General features: G+C 37.4%; 1 long non-coding RNA gene across 2 annotated transcripts in view; it reads left to right on the top strand.

Moving 5' to 3' along the window:
• The window catches only part of LOC144305201 (uncharacterized), a 51,250-nt gene extending 29,429 nt beyond the window's left edge, over positions 1-21,821 (top strand). For both annotated transcript variants that reach the window (XR_013372264.1, XR_013372263.1), the window contains exons 2-3: positions 1,684-1,835; positions 21,685-21,821. This is a non-coding gene — a long non-coding RNA (uncharacterized LOC144305201). The remainder of the gene's footprint in view (positions 1-1,683; positions 1,836-21,684) is intronic.
• Positions 21,822-23,418: the final 1,597 nt, after the last annotated feature.

Genomic DNA, 23,418 nt, shown 5'->3' with positions numbered 1-23,418 from the left:
CCCCCTCCTCATTTTTTTTTTTTAATGTCTCCTGGCTTAAGCTGCATTTACCAGTTAGTTTTATCAGAGCCCTAAGTTAGGGAGGAAGAGAACATTTGCCAAACTATTACTAAGAACCTTAGACTATCTCTTATTTTGCTATTAATTGTTGTTTGTGTGATGTCTTGGCAGAGAGCCCAGGATAGACAGAGTAAATGGATTATGATATCAAAACCCCACCCTGACTTCTAACAGTTTTCATAGTTACAAGCAAAACAAGCATATTTCTTTTGACCTACTATTCCTATTCCTTGTCAGATGCACGATGCTCCGTCTTTTGTGGTAACAGGGACAGCCCAGTGCTCTAAGGAGACAAAACAACATAGTGACTAAAGCCAATGTGGGAGGATAGGCCAATGGGATATGTGCTAGGAAAGGTGTTCTGACGGTTCTTGCTTTTTGAGGTCTGTTCACCAAAGTTTCCAGGCTCCCCTGGTGCTTAAAGCCACCACTTTTAAAGTCAACTCCTTATGAAAATGCATGATATCTCCAGGAGATTTCTGCTAAAAATAGAAATGTGTTACTTTGGAGCAAGTACACACCAACTCTGTACATCCACAGAGAGCCCAAGTGCAGATTAGTTTATCAGGTTAATTAATATGAAAGGAAGGTCCTTACGAAAGGAATTAGAAAACAGTGCTTTCTATGGGGGCACCATGAGAAGGCTCAGGAAAGCTAGGAGGGTAGGAGAAATGTAAGGAAGAACTTAAAGAAATGCTTGGGAAGGTATGGCCCAGAGAGGGAGATTCCTTGCCAGCCAGGGAACAGCAAAAAATTTAAGTCTAGACCAGCATTGTGCATTAGAACTTTCTGCAGCGATGAAAGTGTCCTGTATCTGCCCTGTTCAGTCCAGTAATTAGCCACATGTCACTATAGACTATAGAGCACTTGAAATGTGACTGGTGTGACTGAAGAAATGAATTTTAAATTTTATTTAATTTTGCTAATTTGAATTAAAATTTAGATAGCCTAAGGTAGATAGTGGCTCCTATATTGGAAAAGGCATGTCTAGATGAAGGATAACAGGGATGAGGAAAAATCACAGAAATGCAACATATGGGGGATCCAAAAACACATTTAGTATGGTATCACTTTATATTTTTAGGCAACAAGCAAATTACAGGCTATATTTGGCAAATTAACTTGTCTAATAAAATATTTGTGTAGGTTAAATAGACTATAGTAAGCCATATTGATTAGATTTGCCATGGCCATTATAATCTTTTTTCTTTTTAAGATTTTATTTACTTAGAGAGAGAGAGAGAACGAGAATGAGGAGGGATTGGGGAGAGGCAGGAGGAGAGGGAGAAGCAGACTCCCCTGCTAAGCCTGATGCAGGGCTTGATCCCAGGACCTCGGGGTCATGACCTGAGCTGAAGGCAGATGTTTAACTGACTGAGCCACTCAGGTGCCCCATGTCTTTCTTTTTTTTTTTTTTTTGCCCCATGTCTTTCATAATTTTATTTTACTTATATGAATACAGCTGAATGATGGGAAGAAGAACATGGAGAATTATGAGAAGGCGGATTCTTTGCTTAATATTTGAGAAAGGCTGTAATTACTTTTACAAAAATATAATTGCAAATTCTATTATAAACTTTTCTTTAAGAATCTTAATTATGTCTATTGGCTGCTGATGCCTAGATCAAGACATTCACAGGGGCCACAATCACAGTCACTGAACCTCAACTAGAATGGAGTCCAAGGACGTTATCCCCACTGCCCTCACAAGTATTGGCATATTTTGGAACAAGCAGTCAATCCAACCAACCAACCCAGCAACCTCTCGTTTAAAGGTAATTGAGCATATTGGCATAGAAATAGAATTTCCTTTACTGGTATTACTAACATGCATAATGAAAATATTTTTTGGTTGTTTATTTTTTTTATCAAAGCTAAACTGTTCAGAAAGTATTAATTAACTGGCACCAGAAATTTTGCCTAAATCACTTGGTGGCTGTTAGAGGCCATGAAACCTACAAAAGAATGAAAATAATCTCTCTGTTCTTTTTAAAAATTTTTAAAAAATTTTTTTATTAAATTTTTTTTCTCTCCTTTTTAAAAGACTATTTATATTAGAGAGAGAAGGCACTGGTGGAAGGGGCAGAGAGAGAGAGTGAGAGAGAGAGAAAAAATTTCAAGCAGACTCTATGCTGAACGTGGAGCCTGATGTGGGAATTGATCCCAGGACCCTGAGATAATGACCTGAGCCAAAACCAAGAGTCGGTCGCTTAACCAACTGCAACCCCAGGTGCCCCCAATATAATCTCTTTAAGATAGCCTAAGCCAGGGCAATCTTCTGGTATTGTTCAGGAGAAAGGATTACCTTTGGAATTTTGAAATATTCTCCTAATTAAGGTGGTGATATCTAGCACATCATTCCTATGGCGCATGGTTACCCCAGAGCTAGATTTTTGTCAACTCCCTATTTCATGCCATATGAAACCCGTCTGTGCCAAGATTTCTGCATATTTTCTGGAGTTCTTACACACCTGTGGTCACCCATGACTCTGAAATGCTGTTTCCTCTGAATTAATTGGCTCAAATCATGAATCATCTTGCCATCTTGGAGCTGATGTTTCTGTTTTGTACTATGTCACACCAAATTTGAAATTTATTATTTTACTCATTTTTCACAGATTCCTGCCATCACAAAGCATGTGCATAAGAATTAAATATTTCATTTATGTGTAAGTTATGACTTGGGACTCTGAAAATTTCCTTGAGGTCAGTGGAGGTGGAAAGTACTGTCTGATGACGTGTATCAGCTGTCTTCATAAACTGTGCCATTCCATCTGTTTTCAAATGCTAAAAATCAGAGGCTATGTCCAAATATCAATCAAATATTCGATTTTCCCACCTCTTCTGACTTGTTACATGGACAGTTCCCTACCAGACTTGTTTGAAATTTTATTGAGATGCTATTTCAGAATATTTGTGAGGTTAAAAGGACCCTAAATTAATCCCAGAGCCCAAACTTAAAAAAAAAAATACCCTGTGTTTAATTGCACAAGTAATTAAACAAGGTTTCAATGAAAAAAAAAATAGCCTAGAAAATTGTTTTCCGAGTATGTAATTTCTTAGGGAGGACAGGTAGGGTAGGTTATTCTTCTTGGGATGTTCAGTAATGAACTATGTAAAGGATCTAGATGTGTTTGTAATAAGGAGCTTAGAGTCTAGACTGCAAAGTTTCTAGAAGCAGGAATAGTTTACTAAATAATCTTTTAAGATATAATTTACTTATGGTAAAATTCACAGATTTTAAGTGTAAAACTGAATGAGTTTTGATGAATGAAACCATTTGTATAATTACCAGACAAATGAATACGTAGAACATTTTCATCACTCCTGAAAGTCCCCTATGCCTCCTTCCAGATAACCGCTACTTTCTGTAGGCAACCATTGTTCTGAGAAATAGATTAATTTTGTGTCATGTAAATGAAATAATAAAAAATGTACTTTTTTACATCTGATTTCTTTCATTCAACATGTTTTAAAAATTCATCCATGTTGTTGAAGGCATAGTGCTTTGTTCTTTTTAATTGTTGGGTACTCTTTGTCATATATCTCCATTTACCTAACACTCCTTTTATATTTTCATCAGTGCTCTGCATTCAGATTCTACACAAATTTTTAAATTTTTTTTTAAATTTTTAAATTTATTTATGATAGTCACACAAAGAGAGAGAGAGGCAGAGACACAGGCAGAGAGAGAAGCAGGCTCCATGCACCGGGAGCCCGACGTGGGATTCAATCCCAGGTCTCCAGGATCGCGCCCTGGGCCAAAGGGAGGCGCTAAACCGCTGCGCCACCCAGGGATCCCAATTTTTAAAAATTTATACTGTTTTTTCACTTTTATTTGTTGGAGCTGTTGTATAGTTTTTTTTTTTTTAATTTAGTGTCCGATTGTTTATTATTACCATTTAGAAATACTCTTATTATTTGAATGTTGACTTTGTCTCCTGAAATCTTGTTAAATTTACTTACAATTTTTAGTAGCCCCATCCCACCTTGAAAACAATTTCTTCAAATTTTCTAGCAAACAATCCTTTCATTTGTAAAAAGAAACAATTTTCTCTCTGTTTTTGATTATAATGTTTCTCATCCTTCTTTCCTCCCTCCCTCCCTCCCTCCCTCCCTTCCCCTTTCTCTCTTTTTCCCTTTTCTTTTCTTTTCCTTTCTTTTCTTCCCATTGCACTGGCTAGACCATACTGAACAGAAGTGGTAAGAGTGGAAGTCTTTGTACGCTATTCTTAGAGGAAAAACATTCAGTCTTTTATCACTGAGTATGTTGTGGGATTTCTTAGTACCTCCTGTCAGGTGAAGAAAGTTCCCCTCTATTCCTAGTTTGCTGGGAGTTTTTATCATGAAAGACACTTGATTTTTGTCAAATGCTTTTTCTACATTATCTAGAGTCACCAAAGCCGCCGATGCCCGCCCCCCGGCTGGGGCCGTAGGGAGGCTGACCCGGTTGGTTTTGATCTGATAAATGCACGCATCCCCTGCCTTGAGGGTTTTTTTTTTTTTTTTCCTCCTATAAATATTTTCTTTTTATTTATTTTGTGTTTAGAAGTTGCAGTTTTAAGTGCTATTAACAGAAAATACATAACAAAAGCTCCTAACAAGTGAAAAAAATAATTATAAATGCTGGAAAAATTGGCCTCATTAACATATTTACAAACTTTTACTTAATACATATTCCATTGGAAATTAATTATATGACATTTATACAAGCATTAACATTTCCAGATCACTCTGAGTAGTGAGCACTTCAGTTCTACACCTGATCATGTGGCTTATGTGTTTCTGTGTGTGTGTGCTGGCGCGCAAATGAATTTTAGCTGGTTAGTCTGATGGGTTACACTGATTTTCAAGAAGTAAATCCATCTTACATTAAAAAAGATTTATTTATTTATTTGAGACAGAGAGAGACAGAGAGAAAGGGCAGAAGGAGAGAATCCTTAAGGAGACTCCCTGCTGAGGGTGGGGCCCAAAGTGGGGCTTGATCTGAGGAATCATGAGATCATGACCCAAGCCAAAACTAAGAGTTGGATGCTTAACCCACTGAGCCACCCAAGCACCTCCAACATTACATTTTTGGAATGAACCCTACTTGGTAGTGGTATATTCTTTTGTATATATTGCCAGATTTAATTTGCTAATATTTTGTTAAGGACTCTTGTGTTTATGTTATATTATGTTTATATTAGGTATATTGATCTGTAATTTTCTTATACTGACTTTTTCTGGTTTTGGTATCAGGATAAGGCTGGTCTTGCAGAATCGGTTGGGAAGTGCTACTTCCTGTCCATTCTCTGGAAGATACTTGTAGAATTGATGTTATTTCTTCTTCAAATCTTTGGTAGAATTCACCAGTTGAAATCACCTGGAGATTTATAAACTATGAGTTAAATTTCTTTAAGAGATATAGAATCATTCAAATTATGTATTCCAGGCTAGATGAGTTGTGGTAGTTTGTGTTTTTTTAAGAAATTGGTCTATTTCATCTATTTTGACCAACTTACATGCATGGAGTTTGTAATATTATTATCCTTTTGGTATCTGCAGAGTATACAGTGATAGCCCTTATTTGGCCTGTGGTATTGTTACTATGTGTCTTTTCTCTTTTTCTTTTTCAGTCTGGTTAGAGGTTTATTAATTTTATCATGGTTTTCAAAGAACCGATTTTGGATTGGTTTATTTTCTGTATTATTTTTCTATTTTCAATTTCATCAGTTTCTGCTCTTTATTATTCCTCACTTTTGCTTGCTTTGGGTATGTTTGGCTATTTTTTTCCTAGTTTATGGTGAACTTTTAAAATTGTTGATTTGAGAAATTCTTTCTTTTCTAATATGTTTTGAATGTTATAAATATTCCTCCTCACACTTCTTAGACTGCATCTCACAAATTTTAATACATTGAATTTTCATTCTCATTCAGTTCATAAATATTTTCCAATTTCCCTTGTAACTCCCTTTTTGGTTCCTAGATAATTTAGGGTTATGGTGTTTAGTTACCAGATATTCAGAAATTTTCTAGTTATCTTCCTGCTATTGAATTCTAGTTAAATCTCATTGTGATCAGAGAACATATTTTATATGGTTTAGTTAGCAAAAACTTTTTCAAAGTTTGTTTTGACCCAGCATATGGCCTATCTTGGAATTATGTTTCATCTGTATTTGAGTAGAATACGTATTCATCATTTGGTGAAATTTTAAAAATGTTAATTAGCTCCATTAGTTAATAGTATTGTTCTGTTCTTCTATATATTTGCTGATTTAAAACAATCTGTTTGTTCTATTGACAACTGAATGAAAGTGTTGAAATCTTCAACTGCAATTGGAGACTTCTCTCTTAATCTATCAATTTCTGTCTCCTGTATTTTAAGGCTCTATCATTAGATAACTTACATTTAGGATTTTATGTCTTCTTGGTGAAGATACTTTAATCATTAGGTAATGTCTTTCTTTATCCTTGGTAATTTTTCCTTGCTCTGAGCTTCCTTTATTCTGATATTAATAACCAGTCTTACTTTAAAAAAAATTAGTATCTGTATGCTGCATCTTTTCTATTTTTTTATGTCTAATTAACCTGTTATTATATTCAAGTGGATTTATTATAGTGTATAGTGTGGGTGGTTTTGTTTTGTTTTTTTTGTACATTTTGAAATTTCTATTTTTAACTTGATATATTTAAAGCATTTACTTTTAAGGTAACGGTATATTTGGGTTTATATATATGTTTAAAACAGTTGGGGTCGGGGTGCCTGGGTGACTCAGTTAACAATTGACTTTGGCCAAGGTCATGATCTCAGGGTCCTGGGATTGAGCCCTGTGTCGGGCTCTCTGCTCAGTTTTGAGCCTTCCTTGTCCTTCTCCCTCTTCCCCTCCCTCTGCTTGTGCTCTCTCAAATAAATAAATAAAATCTTAAAAAAAATTAAAAACAGATCTACGGTTTTATTATTTTTTCTGTTATTTTCCTCTGATTTTTGTTCCTCTATTTTTACTTTCCTGTCTTCTGTTGTAATATCGGAATATTTTTTGGCGTTCCTTTTAATCTATTGAGTTTTCAACTATAAAAGTGTGTGTGTGTGTGTGTGTGTGTGTGTGTGTGTGTGTGTATTTTAATGGTTACTCTAGAGATTAGAATATATTTATTCTTAACTTTTCACAGTTTATTAGAATAATATTTTTTTCACCCTCACATGGAATGGAGTAATCTTGCTACCCAATAGATTCCTTACTGTTGTAATTTTCATATGTGTTATACTCACATATATTGCGATCCCATGGGACAATGTTATCATTTTTGCTTTAAGCCATCATGAATATCTAAAGAACATAGCAAAAAAGTAGTCTCATATTTATCTAGATAGTTACCATTTCTGTTGACTTTCTTTCACTTCCATAGTTCAAGTTTCCCTTTGAGATCATTTTTCTTCTTTCTTCAGATCTGTTAGCACTTATTCCCTAGTAAGTCTACTGTTGACAAATTCCTCTAGTTTTTTGTCATCCAATAATGTCTTATTTTCAGCTTCATTTTTGAAGAATATTTTCACTGGGTGTAGAATTCTGAGTTGACAGTTCTTTTATTTCAACACATTATGTCCTTTAGGCATTCATAGTTTCTCATGAGAAATCTGTGGATCCTTAAATTGTTGTCCTCCTCCATGTAATGCACTTTTTTCCTCTAACTGCTTTCAAGAGACTTTGTTTTTAGTTTTTAGAAGTTTGATGATCTTACGTTTCAGCATAAATTTTATTTAGTTTATCCTGTTTTTGGATTCACTGAGCTTGAATCTAAGTTTATGTCTTTTTCCAAAGTTAGGAAGTTTTCAGTCATTATTTATTCAATTTTTCTTTACATCTCATTCTTTTCCCTTTTCTCTTGGAATTTAGATGGCATGAATGTTAGATCTCTTGATTTTGTTCTCTAGGCCTATGAAGCTCTGTTAATTTTTTAAAATATTTTTTCTCTTTTTGTTCAGGTTATGGTAATTTCTATTGATCTCTCTTCAAGTTTATTAAGATTTTCTCTATCATCTCCATTTTATTTTTGAGCTCATCAAGCGAGTTTTTTTTTTAATATTGTTATTATATTTTTTAGAGCTGAAATTTCCATTTGGGTCTTTTTTACATATTCTGTTTCTATGCTAATATTTTCCATCTTTCTGTGTCTCCTGAGTGCTTACCTTTACTTCTTGAAGTGTGGTTGCAATAGCTGCTTTATTTATTTTTTAAAACTATTTTATTTATTTTATTTATTTATTAGAGAGAGAGAGAGGCAGAGACACAGGCAGAGGGAGAAGCAGGCTCCATACAGGGAGCCCAATGGAGGACCAGTTCCCAGGACCCCAGGATTACGCCCTGGGCCGAAGGCAGGTGCTAAACCGCTGAGTACCCAGGGATCCCTGTGACTCTAGATCTTATTTAAATCATATGGGATTTTTTTTTTCCCCCTTCAGCAGGCCATCAGCCTGTTAGATTCAGGTCCTACTCACCATCTGTGGACTGTGACTCTGTGTCAGGTTAATTTTCGAAGTCTGCATAATGCTTTTCAGATCCATCCTGAGTATCACCAGTGGCCAGTCTGGGATCTAGTTTATGATCTACCTTATAGTTTATTTCACAGAATCTTTGGAATGCTGTTTGGAATTAGAGCCATGCATTCACAGCTTTAAAGTAGCCTAATATCTCACACACAACTTTATGGAATAATTTTTCTAGCTCTATCCTATCTTTGAAGTCCCTGTCCCTTTCTATTTTCTAGTATCCATACTTCTCCTCTATTCCTTTGGGAAGGGCTTTACTCTCCCCACTTTGTTGCACACTTCCTAAAACTGCTTCTCTTCTCCCTTGGGGTTAAGCAGTCATTGGATAGAGAGGGAAAAGCACATTGTTGGCTCCACGGTGGGACTTCTTGGATGCTGCAGTGATTTGTGCACTTAGTAATTTAATTGCCTGATAGAAAAACAAATCAGCATGCTTCGGAGGGACATAATAGAATCCAGAGTCTCTATAATATATCATTCAGTACATCTAGCATATAATAACATAGGCAATTAAATTATGAGATGATAAACTGAAATTTGATTTTAAGTTTGTCAGACAGAAGATTAGTTTTCAGTTTGTGTGAGTGTATCAATTTATCCTGTGTAAAACAGCCTACACAGATTTGCGGAGTGCGATTATGCAATCATTGGGATGCTTAAAAATATTTGGAAAGAGGAGCCTGTAGAAGATTGCATATCATGTAGTACAGTGGAATGAGAGACTTTGATTATTGTTATTTGGGGGAGCAAAGGGAAGACTCCTGAAGTCTTTAGTCCTTTTAATGTGTTTAATAAAAAGGCAGAAAAATTAGTTTTCCCTCAAATCACAAACAACCATCTCTAAAATTATTAATCTCACTATTTAGCTTCAGGGTAATCTCAGAATGCTCAATGTGATACCTGAATTGCAGCAGGTATTTGCACAAGTAAACTTCCTATAAAGTCATGACATTGACAATGCTTTACTCCCTTAATGGGTTCAAGTTCTGGGCAGAGGTAACAAGTCCATATTTAATAGTTAACAGGGCCAACTAAAGATCAAAATTGGCCTACAAAAATTACAGTTCAGCAGGAGGGAAGAAACGTTTAATTTTCAAGTATCTTTTAAACTGGAATGTACATTTTTCAGTTAAATGAACTATAAGCACTTTATGGTGAATCCAACAGCAATATTTTATCTAATTATTTCTTACAGTAGTTATTTTCAAGCATTAGTACCTAATGTTCACATTTTTCAAGCTGTAGTAATGAATACTTCAAGGTGAAAGTCTTAGAGCTCCAGAGGTTTATGAGTGAGAAACAATAAAAAAAAAAACTTCTCAAAATAGTGATCTTAATTTTTGTTTTAAAGTAAATGAATTGCTTTTTATTGAATGGTTTAGAATCATTAGTTTCTTTTTCATCTAATTTCCAAGGTATTCATGATTTTAACTGAACCAAATCACCATACCCAACTGTTTCTAAAAAAATTACTCTTCAACAAAAAAATTACTCTTCATAGAAGAGATGAACATTTCTTCTCAAATGATAATATTATTTCGATTTATAACTATGCGTAGAAAGTTTGGCTACAGATTTCATTGCCAGAATATTTACTGGTCAATAGACTTTTGAAATAAATCAGTTTATTTCTATTTTTATATCTCAGGGACCTCATCATTTAAGATGAGCTTTAAATCTTTCAGATAACATAAAGTTAACTGATTGGAAGTTTATGATGCCCTAAAATTTAGATTTTTAGCAACTCTCTTACAGTTTATAAATATTATAATAAGAAAAGCTACGTCAGGCTGGTTTTAGTCTTTAACTTAGAAGCAACAACTATGAGGCTTCTTGCTATGCTCTGGAGGAAGTTCCATTGCTTTTTTCTGTTAGGAAACACAAGTTGATGATCTATACGTTATTCCACAGTAATGCTTATTGTCCTTGAAGTCTTAGGTTCTGATGTTTTGATTTTCTTGAAGTATTGCTAGTTGGTCTCCTAATAGCTGTTTAAGGCAGTCATTAAAAAATGCCCTGGTCATTTGATAGACTAATCAGTTAATTTCTGACAGAGATACAGTTATAATGAAAATAACTCTGTGTGATGAGATGCAGAGTGAATGGGTGGCCCCAACTTACAGTTATTGTGGAAGAGCTCTCTGAGTGGGGCCATTAAAACTCAGACACGAGTAACAAACGTGAGGTGGCCTGTCAAAGAAAGAACCAGGAGAAGACCATGGCAAGAATATGGGAACAGAAAATAGAAAGGCCCTCAGGTAGGAAGAGGCATTGTGCGCTTGAGGGATAACAAGGAGACCAGTGAACTGGGATGAGTAAACGGGGAAAACCCTTCAAATGAGCTTGGAGAGGTAGGCAGGGCCAGATTATGCTTAGCCCTGCAGGAATTCTATATTTATTGACATGGAGCATTGCCTAAGATGTGGTTGAGTAAAAACATTTTGTTTCATACAAAAAGAGCAGAAAGATCCCCTTCATATAAAACTGTATGTTTATTTCCATACATGTCTATAGGCACAGAGGTGCTTTGGGATGTATGTTCAGCAAAATGTTAACACTGGAAATCTCTGGGTGCTAGACCTCAGGTGATATTCATCCTCCTTTTTATATTTTTTCTGTACTATTTTAATTGCTTACAAAAAAACAGGAATATACATTCATGAAAAATATGTTATGGCTTTTTTCAATTAAGAGTTAAAGTTAGGGATGCCTGGGTGGTTCAGTGATTGAGCATCTGCCTTTGGCTCAGGGTGTGATCCCGGGGTTCCGGGATCGAGACCCATGTCGGGCTCCCTGCATGGAGCCTGCTTCTCCCTCTGCCTATGTCTCTGCCCCTCTCTCTCTGTGTCTCTCATGAATAAATAAATAAAATACTTAAGATAAAGATTTAAAGTTAAAACAACATTGACATTACTATGGCTTAGAAACTCATGCAAAGTGGGGAAAAGGGATTTATAAAAAAATATTTTGTTGTATTTCATTAACAAATGTAGTGATAAAATGACCTATACATTTTTTGGGTTTTCATTGAATGTGGAAGACAGAAAAAAATTCAAAAAATCTAGACTGCACAGGATACATATAATTAAAAACTCTCTCACTATGTACTGTTAAAAACAAGACAACAGGCCCCAAATGGAGTCACTTATGCTAAGCTCCATGTCACCAAACCCTAAACTTCATTATAGTCTTGGCTTCTCCCGGAAATGGAATCTTAAACCAGTTAGTCAGAAACCATCTAGTGAGCATGTGTAAGGTAATCTGCTTGATAGACCCCTGCCACCCCATAAAGGAAAGTGAGTTTACCACAACCAATCCCCCTTTTGCAAGTATAACTTTCTTGTCTTGCTCTGTTCTATGAAAATCTTCATTTTGCGCAGCTTCTCAGAGTTCTTTTCTATCTGCTAGATGGGATGCTGCCCAATTTTATTTTGAATATAAGCCAATAAGATCTTTAAAATGTCCTCAGTTGAATTTTGTTTTTTTAACCGCATCAAAATAGAGTTGGCCACATAGAATCTGCAAAGTGCAAAAATGAATGTTAAAACATTAAACATAAAAAGGATAACTAAGGAAGGCAGTGGAAAAGTAAAAAGGATAAATAATATTCAAACTACACTTTAATTTGATGACATTCTTTTAATACAGATTTTTAACATAATCTATACTAAGTAAACAAAGGTTGTGTGCAAAGAAGGTTGGGTTAAATTTTCATGGGTTTAAGAATAAAGTGTGATCACAAAGCCAAAGCAGAAAGAGAACAGAGCCTGTGCCTTCATAATAGCATGGTCAGACTCAGCCAGTATTTCAATAGTCTACCAAAAAATAAATGGAAAATCTTCCTTGGATCTACATCTCCTATTAAATTTTTTCATTTTTTTCTTCTTTGTTACTTTTTTTTTTCTTTTTACCACATTTATTCTTTGTTCCATCCTCATATATCTGTGGTATCCATGGAGTTCTGGTACAGAGAATTCACTTGAACCGGTTTTGTATTTGGCATGTAACAAGTTCCATGGAAAACCACTAGGATAGTGTTGTTATTCCAACATTGGCCTACTTCCATAATCTGATGGGAATTTAATTTTTCCTGGCTATAAAAAGGTAGCTTGGATTTCATTCCATATATGGAGAATAGACTTTTCTGTCTCTATTCAATTAAGCAAATGCCTGTCTTTTGGCAAGGAAAGAGAAACATTAATCATTTCCAGTTCACCCATATCAGGATGTTTGTTCTGGAAAGACAAAGATTCAATTCATATCATTCTTATTATGGCCTCCAGGTATTTTCTCTCTCAACATGGATGATTCTAGAAAACCTCAGAAGGGGTTATTTGTAGATACATTCTGCTTAGAAGAATAGCACATGGACAATAGCATAACAATGCTTTGACAACGCTTACAGATAACCAGCTGTTTGCATTGGTCTGCCATGATTAAAGTCTTCCATTTGTTATAATAAATCCTGTCTGATGGTGGTCTTTGAGGCTTCTGCTTGTTTTTGCCCTCCTTCCCAGTCTCTATCCCTCCAAATGTACCACATTGTTGTCAGGGTTGGACCTTGTTTCTGCTCTATTGAAATTCACCCTTCATTTTTCAACCTTAGCTCTGTTCCCCCATCCTGTAGGATTGCACCTAACTTTTTGCTTGTCTGGGTTTCACAGGCTTAGATTTGACTCTCAATTCTTGTCCTAGTTGCTGCTACAGTTGGCTTGGCAACCATCATTAACCTAGTTCTCTTTTAGACTCTGTTTCGGTGATCATATAAGTAGAGCTGAGGCTGGCACCCAGAGTACAAAGGGGAGATCCAGGTAGAAGCTGGATTAGGCTATGTGGAGAAGAGGTAAAACTGTAAGGAAAAGAAATGAAAAACATGAAAATTCATCAGTAAATGTCCTTATACATACTTAGTTTTGTCTTCAATAGAAGACAAAGGCTCATGCTTGTGAAGAGCTGGACTGGTTACCAGTGACTATGCAGCTCAGCATCAAGAGACAAAATTTTCCCATCAAAGGCCACAGGTGTTAGCTGAGTATGCCTTTTTCCTAGGCAGTTCTCACCACCAATTAAGGATCTTTAAAGGGATTGTGATATTTGAAATTACTTGTTAGCATTTCTGACTTGCAGATTCTATTTTCAGGAGATTAACTCACTATTTAATTAAACCAGTTAGGAACGCCTGGGTGGCTCAGTGGATGAACATCTGCCTTTGGCTCAGGGCGTGATCCCAGAGTCCCGGGAATCAAGTCCCACATCAGGGTCCCCTCGAGGAGCCTGTCTCTCCCTCTGCCTCTGTCTCTGCCTCTCTCTCTGTGTCTCTCATGAATAAATAAATAAAATCTTAAAAAAAAAAAAAACAGTTAGACTCCCATTCAAATGGTAGTGAGATTACCTTTATTATATTCTGGAACTAGACATAATACTTGTTTAGACCAATTAAAAAATGGTTCATTCGTATCTCCTAGTATGTTCGTATCTCTGTGTATGTGTATGCCTGGGTATATTTTCAGATCACAGTCATCAACATATTTTCGGAGCACTAGTACTGCAAGATGATTTCCAAACGTCACACTGGCTTTATGACATTTCCTTTCTTGGAGATTTATAATACCTATTATTATAGTATATATATACCTAGAGAAGTCTCTAGAAAGTCCCAAAGTAAAGAGATATTTGAACTTTGTGTGGCCCAGATATTCTCCAACATCATTTGACCATGAAGTGTTTTTTTTTAGGTAACAATTAATAATATCTTAGTTCTATAAATGTTTGGGAAATACTGAATTAGATGATATTTTCTGAAGGATTTGGATGCCTATAATGGCCTAATGTACAGAGGTGTACAGGGGAATTTGAAAATTCCTCTGGAATTTTCTGCCTGGATGGCTGGAGAGGCCATCCAGAGGACGGCCTCTGGAAACTGGCTGATGCCAGTTTCAAAGTTTTTGCTGGCTTTTTAAAGTTTAATTGGGATACCTGGGTGGCTCAGAGGTTGAGCATCTATCTGCCTTCGGCTCAGGGTGTGATCCTGGAGTCCTGGGATCAAGTCCCGCATCGGGCTCCCCACAGGGAGCCTGTTTCTCCCTCTGCCTATGTCTCTGCCTCTTTCTGTGTCTCTCATGAATAAATAAAATCTTAAAAAAAAGTTTATCTTAGTCAATTCCATTTCTCAAAGCCTTGATCTGCTGAGGTACTTTAAGGCCACCAGAATATAAAATTCTTTCTATGCAGGTAGCAGATAACAAAGCGGCTTGCTAAGGCCTTTTTTTTGTTTTGTTTTGTTTTGGTCTTTGTATGTTTTTATTGTAACTGGAATATTCCTTTTCCTGAAGTTGTCTAGTCAGTTCTATCAAGAAAATCAATAAAGTTACTTCTACCATTTACCATTTCATACATGGTGAAGTTAGGACCAAAAATATACAGCTTTTTTTTTTCTAGAGACATATGCTCATCTCAGAAAAAGATAGATACAAAAAGTGTTTCTCAGGTATCTAAGAATTCCAATCTTTGGCAGTATTTGCAAAAGACAACAAGCAACATTTCATATGACAAATCCTTCTGGTGCCATAAATCACTCAGTGAAGAGAAATTTGGGGCTATTTAGATTAAAACTATTGGGAAAAAAGTTCTGATGTTGATCTTTGCCTGGTGAAAAAAAAAAAGAGCAGAGGACAGGGTTATTAATTAACTTCTGTAAAAGACACTATGGTTCAAAGCTAAACTTAAATTAGGGCCAGATATGCTATATAATTAAGTGCTTACCTAGATTATTACCAGGATATCTTGCCAGGAGATTTATTAACCCAAAGACTACTTCTAATCTCCTTTTCCCCTTCTTTTGTAAAAAAGCATAATTAAAAAAAAAAAAGCCATAAGAACAACAAACACCAAAGAACTGGTCTGGGATGAAGCTGAAATCTTTATTAAGAACATAATATAGGGATCCCTGGGTGGCGCAGCGGTTTGGCGCCTGCCTTTGGCCCAGGGCGTGATCCTGGAGACCTGGGATCGAATCCCACATCGGGCTCCCAGTGCATGGAGCCTGCTTCTCCCTCTGCTTGTGTCTCTGCCTCTCTTTCTCTCTCTGTGACTATCATAAATAAATAAATTTAAAAAAAAGTAAAAAAAAACATAAATCATTTTAGTTTGTTTGAAGTTAAAGCCCCAGATATTGTCTCCAGGTTATACTGTACATGTACAGCTTTCCAACTTAGCAGAGAACATAACAGCAGTGACTTGGAGTAATCTGAATTAAATGGCACAGACTGGTGACCTAGATAATAGAAATTCCCTTTTCCCTTCTTATTTGTCATTTCAGGTCAATATCTTGTTTGGAAATCAGCTACATAAGATAACTATTGTCTTAAAAGAATTTTCTTTTAGAAGTTTTAGTGTAGAAATGTTTTAGCACACAGAAATGTGGAGCAATCTTAGTATTTTTGCCAATCTTAGTATTTTCTTTCCATTCCTCCTTTTTGCTCTTGAGTTATTTCAAAGCAGATCCCAGAAATCATGTCATTTTGCGGCATGCATTTCTGATAAGGCTTTTTTTTTACTCCATAACAAGCTATGCCATTACTCAATCTGACTAAATCGAAAACAATTCCTTAATATCATTTAATACTGAGTCCATATAAATATTCTTTATTATCCTCCCAATTTTTACCCTGACCTAGTGCTAGATCATCTCTCGCCTGCCCTTGACTCACTTCTGTGAATGAGTAATCACTCAAGAAGGGGACGACGGAGAACATCTTTGTTCTTTTTTTCAGTCCAGAGCAACAACTTAAATCCCTCATTTTCCAGTTTCCCTGATTCTGAATTTTGTTACTACTACTTAGGGCAGTGTTTCAATAGCCAAGAAATGAGAGTAATAAGCCAAAGATGAAATTCAGTAATACATTCTGCCTAGAGTATCCTTCCCAAGCCCCTTGGGAGGCACATGAGCAGGAAATGGACTTAGCTATTGGTTATGAAGATTTCCTCATAAGGAGAAAAGTGTTTTCTTCTCATTAAGATGACATGTCTGTTTATATTATCAAGTGATCTATAAGTAGCCTTAGTTGTAGTAGGTCATTAGTTCCTGCCTTCAATAAATCTTTAGTGCCAGTTGTGTGTGAAGCATTGTACTAGTCAAGAAAATACAAGATTCAAGCAAAAGCACTGTAGAGAAAATGAAGTGCTGTGAAAACCCAGAAGCAAACCAGTTTTTGCTCGGGTTGTTGACAAACAAAAAGAGCATTTGACTTGAACCTTGAAATACTTCTAGAATTTGAATAATTGGACAGGAAGAAAAGTGATTTTGGGTGGAGGAAAGAGAGTAAGCAAAGACACAAAGGAAGGGAAACCGAAACACATCAAGTAAATAATGAGGAGATCAATGTGGTGAATATGATACACTTCAGGCCAAACATCATGGAATATTATGACTAGCTGTGCGGCTAGGTGCAGAGGTTATGTAATCACCCAGCAAGCAGAGATTCCAGTAACTGCTCTCAACCACTGCTGCCAGGAACCAATAATCAGGCAGTGTGTTTAGAATGTCAAGACAGTGATTGTTAATATGTGACCAACCAAGAGAACTGATGCATGATAGAGGCATCTGGTACAATGTGATATAATAATTAATCCTTCTAGATAATATTTTACCTCCTAATCTAAACTAGTGGTTGGGTCAATAGGCAAACAATCCTACTGTTCATTAGAGCAGAACTTGGCAACTTCAGGAGGCTTGAGAAGTTGAGGCTTTATCAAGTGAAGTTTCTTTTGCTATGGGGCTGGATCTTCCTTTAGATCTTTCAAATGACAACCTCATATGGTTTTTTTCTTTTCTTTTCTTTTTTTTTTTTTTTTGCTTTCTTTCTAAGGCAAAACATCAAAACTATGTCATTAACATAGTTTACATATTAAAGTCTTCTTGACCCCAACCCAACTTACAATTGCTATTATCTATGAGCTAAAGAATAGGTTCAAATGGGGATGCCTGGGTGGCTCCGTAGTTGAGCATCTGCCTTCAGCTCAGGGCTTGATCCTGGGATCCCGGGATCGAGTCCTGCATGGGGCTCCTTGCGGGGAGCCTGCTTCTGCCTCTGCTATGTCTCTGCCTCTCTCTCTTTCTGTGTCTCTCATGAATAAATAAACAAAACCGTAAAAAAAAAAAAAAGGAATAGATTCAAATGATGGCAACATTGCTGATTTGGGTTTGGTTTGCTGCTTTTAGCACTGAACTAAAGTGTCCTAGATCAAACAATGACTTCGTATCACATTGTCCAGTGTCCTAGCCCAGGCCATTTGCTTTATATGGCCTGCGGAAAAGCCCTTTTAAAAGAATTCTTGAACATCAGCTAGAAAGATATTCTCAGCTAACATGTATCATATGTTCATTATGTACACAGCACGGTGTCAAGTCTATCATGGCTCTCATGATTTATCCTTATAACATTATCTGATTTAATCTTTATAACAACTCTATGTGGAGGTTGATACAATTATTTCCATCTCATAGGTGAGGAACTGGGGCTTAGAGATGAGTAATAATTTACACCGGGTCACATAGCTAATAAGTGGTAGGGCTGGTTTTTGAGCCCTGCTAATCCATTACAGCAGGCCAAAGCCCCTGAGCAGGGATGGAAGCCTGTGTGTTGTGATGAGAAACAGACTGGAAGAGCCCATTGCTACCCTCTGTCTCTTCAATTTCCACCCAGATCATCCTGTTTTCTTGCTTCTTGTTATTTCTTATTCTGAATCTTCTATCTCCTTGTTCCTGTTTATAACTAATTTTTAAAGTTTATAAATTATTTCCTCTTTCACTCATGATTTACTTCTAGAGTGCCAGCTTTGCCTGCTAGAAAATTAGGAAAGCTAGCAAGTGAATGAATGAATGAATGAATATAGTACAATATGATAAATGTTGGATTAAGGTTGCTCTGAGGGCACAAAGATGGGGGAAAAAATCAAAATTTGAGACCTGGGAGATGGTGTTTGAGTATGTCTTGAAGGAACAGAGGTTGGACAGGTGAGGAAGTAGGAAGAGCCTTCTAGGCAGTCACACTAGTGTTTGTATAGTCATTGAGTTGGGCCAAGAGTCAGACACAGCTGAGATCTGCCGGTCATGGGGGAAGGCTGGAGTGAATGCAGAGTGAGTGCTTCCCAAGGTGGTTAAGAGATGAGTTTAGAGAGAAAGGCAGGGGCCAGACCCTAAAGCACTTGGGTGCTAAGTTAGAGTCTGAATGTTTCAAAGTTATAGGAAATCATGGAAAGGTTTTAAGTTGGGGAAATGCATAATTTTGTATTTTAAAGATAGCATTCGGGCTGGAATCCTCACATAGCCAAGTGTCCATTTCTAGGCCTGGGAAGGGACGACCTAAGTTTGCACCAAAGTTGGGTGCTACCTGCCTTGGGAGACTTTAAATCCCTTCATTACCCTGTGGTCTTCCCTCAGGGCAGAGCTCAGTCTTCCATCCTAACGCCTGATCTCACAAGTCCTGCTCAGCTGGGTACGAGGCAGCTTTTGTAAAATGGTCTTTAAAGGTGGGATTTATTATTGTAACCACTCTGGCCTACTTGCTGGACATGAGATGCTCAGATTTCACACTTCCTCTCAACTCTCCCCACTGACCTTCTCATGTCTCTCTAGGTTCTGGGTTACTGAATTACCATGCTGAGTTTTATGGTGGTTTTGTTTTTCTCTGCTATTACTACTGAAGTCTAGGGGAATTCACGTGAGCTGCTCTATAGACGGCAAATCCGCGGAGGCAAGTGGGAGGTTGTGCTGCTGGGGCAGAAGCATCAAGTAGCATCAAACTAGCCACACCCAACAAATAATTTGGGAGTCTTTAGCCAAGCTACTATTGCAGGCAGCTTAGAGCAATGAGGGTCAAATATTTTTTGCTTGTGTACTGCTTACTTAGGTACCACAACCTCCTTATACACTTTGAAGTTGACACCTACAATTTTTCATATGTTTCAGGAGTTGCAAACCTAATTTCTAGTGTGTTGTACATAATGAGATTTGAAATTGTATTAGTTATCACGGTCTATTTTAAGCTGCTAAAACTTTTAATGCATGCAAAAGCTCTGCATTTTTACATTCCCTCCCCACATTTTATGTTTCTTCATTGGCCTTGAGTCTCTGTGTTGGTTTCTGGACACTAGATAAAACAGCTACCCCTTTCCAGCCTTGACAGACCCGTCTTGTGTAAGATGAACCTTGTCAATTAGCCAGACTGAGCTCCTGTTGTCTCCCAAAACTTCCTGATGGTCCAAGCTGCCCTCTTTGTTCTTGTGGCTCCCAGCAGATGAAGAAGGCACTAAGACCCATTAGGGTTGTAGTCAGCACCTGGATGCAGGCTGATTAGGTGCCAAATTGGACAGCAGCTGGAAAGCTGGGAGATGGGCTCCCTCTGCACTGAGCCTGAGTGTATAGCTGCTCAGACATGCCTGTTCAAAAGCTGTTTTGTTTTCTATTATCCCGTGGGATTCACCAACACGTGGCTTGTTGGCTATCAGAGGTAGGTGATTTGGGGGCTGGCCCCTGCAGTGGCAGCTGGGAAAGCTGGAGTGCTAGATGTGTGCACAAGCTTTTTTCTAGGGACATACTAGTGACTTTGTTTTTTTTTTGGAATGAACAGGAGGGAGAATGTGGAGAAAGTGTTCACCAGCTCATTCAGGCTCCAGGGAGGATTGCCGTCAGTACCTGGATGTGTGCTAACTAAAAGCTGGACCTTCAAGCCATGGCTTGTGAAATACGCCATCAAACCCTTTCCCGTAAAATACGGGGAAATGGGCACTTTTGCCTGTTTCTTTTGCACTAAGGCCTATAGTGAGTCCTCACATGCCCGTTAAGAATTGCTTCTTTGTTTGCCATAGTCTTTGGGGCCTCATGAATGCAAGACTCTTTGACTATCAGAAACAGGCAATCTGGAGGCCTGTTCCTCTGGTGGCAGCTGAAAAAGCTGGGGCACCAGACATGTGTACAAACCCCTTCCAGAGGTGACCTGGTTTTATTGTTGGAAAGAGCTAGAGGGAGAAGGGAGGACAAGTGGGCCTCAGGCACTCCGTGGAGGATCTGAGCCCTCAGATGCATGGCTAATTAGAAGTCTGACCTTGAGGCAGCAGGTTATAAAGTATGCAGTCAGATCCTTTCCAGGGAAAGACTGGGAGATGTGCATTTTTGCTTGTCCCTTTCACGCTGAGCCCTGGAGGATGGGCAATGTGAGCGCTTGCACCCATGAAGAACTGGTTCTTTGTTATAGTCCTGTGGATTCTGTGGGTCTTGTGGACTCAAGTCCTGTTGTGTGAATCAAACCCTTCATTTTTCAGGGAAAAGCTGGAAGTTAGGGGTTCCCTCCGGTTGTACAGCATGGTGCTGGGGGTAGGGTTAGGGCAAGAGTATGTCTCAGCTTTTGCCACCTGTTTCCTTGTGGGTATTTTCTCATTCAATCCATTTGTGGCCACCACTTATCCAGTTTCTGAATTTCTATCGGAAGGAACTGTTTCCTCTGCAGTTGTACTCTTGGTGTGTCCATGGGAGAAAGGAAATTTAGGAGCTTCCTACTCACCATCTTGGTTCCTCCCTCTGTCTGATGTCAATTTGTTTGCTCCGTGAACTTACATTTCTATTCTACTCTTCCTTCCTAATTTTATCCTAACATATTTTCTTATTTTTGGAAATTTAATTACTTTATCACAATTTTCTATCACAAATATATATTGGAACATAAATTATTTTTTAAAATGTGACTATAAGACTAAATATTTTTTAAAAGATCATTTATTTGAAAAAAAAAAGATTATTTGAGAGAGAGAGAGAGAGAGGAAGAGGGGGAGGAAGAGGGACAAGCACAGAGCCCAATGTGGGATCCAATCCCAGAACCCTGAGATCATGAGCTGAGCCCAAATCAAGAGTCCAGCACTCAACCAACTGAACCATCCAGGTGCTTCATGACTATAAGACTTAAATACAACAAATAAGCAGCATACAAATGACTAAAACAGAAATCCTTTGAAACATAATCATTTGATATAAAAATCAAATCTTGTTAGCAATGCATTTTCATGAAGCTGGATAACTGCTATTATTTTTTTTCCCCCAGTTGCTTCATGTGTCTATGTATAGATGATCATGATCATTTTCTGGAACGAGATAGAGTTCATCATTCATTTAATGTCTGTTTTTCATTTTCATAAATGTAAGTATTAGGAAGTTTTGTTTATATTAAAAAATGGCAATAGCAGGAATGCCATGACAGCTGGCTGGAGCAGTGGGAAATGCACACTGTTAGCAATCAGGACACCTACTTCTGTTTCTGACATACAAATAACATGGTTTTGGACAAATCACTTGCTAATTCTTGGTTTATCTATAGATTGGGTGGGGGGGGGGTGGCCTAGAGGAGTTTTAAGGCTCTTTAGAGCTCTATCATTCTTTAATAATATGAAAAAAAGGCAGATTAAAACCACTTAGGCATTATTACATTATTAGGTAGAAATATATGTATAAAGAAGTATCAATAAATGGAAGTGATGGAAGTATGAAGTAAGCCTTGCTTTCAAGGTGATTATAATCAAACTAGTGTTACCAAATAACACTAATAAAATAGGGATTAGATTGCATGTGTTTAAATGTTAAGTGTTGTGATTACAGACACAGGCAGTTGCATTAAAGATTCAAGACAAGTCTCTTCATGGCACTGAGCTCTGTAGGGACTTCATGGAGAAGATGCATTTTGAAGGTGACTTTGGTGGTCCAGGTGGTGTAACAACATGAGAGAAGGCACAGAGGAACCATAGATCACAGAAGCATATTCTGGTGGTGGCAAGGGGACTGGGGGTGTATACTGTCCACTGAAGGGAAGAGGGGCTGAGGTAACAGGCAGAGTGCACACAGATAATTGAGGTCTCTGAGAAGCAATTAGAGATAATGTATAGTTAGTTATTGATGGTAAATGTGTTCTCTGACACAGGCACTGAATTAGCAATAGTGTTGTTCATAGGGGAAATATGTTAAGGTTCTGTAGGTGTCTGGTCACATTTTCTTCAGCTGATCAATAAATACATAAGCTTGTGTTTTGTATATTTCTGCTTAAAGATAGATATATTTAATATATCTTGTTGATTCATTAACATTGAACACATGGCCAACAGCTCATCCTGAACAGGGATCATCAAACACATAGCTCCTCTTCATATGGTACATGTGAAGGGTTCGTGTGCTTGGGAACACTAGATGGCCCTTTAGTGCTATACTTGTGACCCATTTTAAACAACAAAATCATCAACAAATAGCATAAAATTGTGAAAAACATGGCATCCTAGAGAGCACAAAAAGGACACTTGTTCACAGTCTGAGAGCTGAAATAAGAAGGTAGAGTGTCACTTTGTTCAAACTCAGCTGGGAACATAATGTGATGGATTCCTCAAAATTTTGTTGTTCTGTGTATGTCCATGAATGATCTGTAAAGTGCCTGAGTATTGACTTTGGAGTTACAAATACATTTTAGTGAGTAGGCAAATTCACAGATATGAAATCTGTGAATGACGACAATCAAATACACTTTGATGAGGTGAACTGTAGCCAGCCATTAACGAGATCTGAGCAGAGGAATGCCACAGTAAGAAATATTTAGGAAACTCAGTTATTCACTCGTTTAATCATCAGACATTAAAGGAGCCTCACTGTGTGTTAGAGGTTGCACAAGGTGCTTGGAATACAAATGAATAAACACATCGCTTACCCTTAAGGAATTTTCATCTATGCAGACATAGTTTAAGGGAGAAGCCTGGAGGGAAGAATGAGGTAACCAGGAGTCTTCTTGCCAGAATCATCC

Source organism: Canis aureus, chromosome 35 (genome assembly GCF_053574225.1).
Source record: "Canis aureus isolate CA01 chromosome 35, VMU_Caureus_v.1.0, whole genome shotgun sequence".
In the NCBI taxonomy this organism is placed as follows: Eukaryota; Metazoa; Chordata; class Mammalia; order Carnivora; family Canidae; genus Canis; species Canis aureus.
This window is presented reverse-complemented; position numbering and strand designations above follow the sequence as displayed.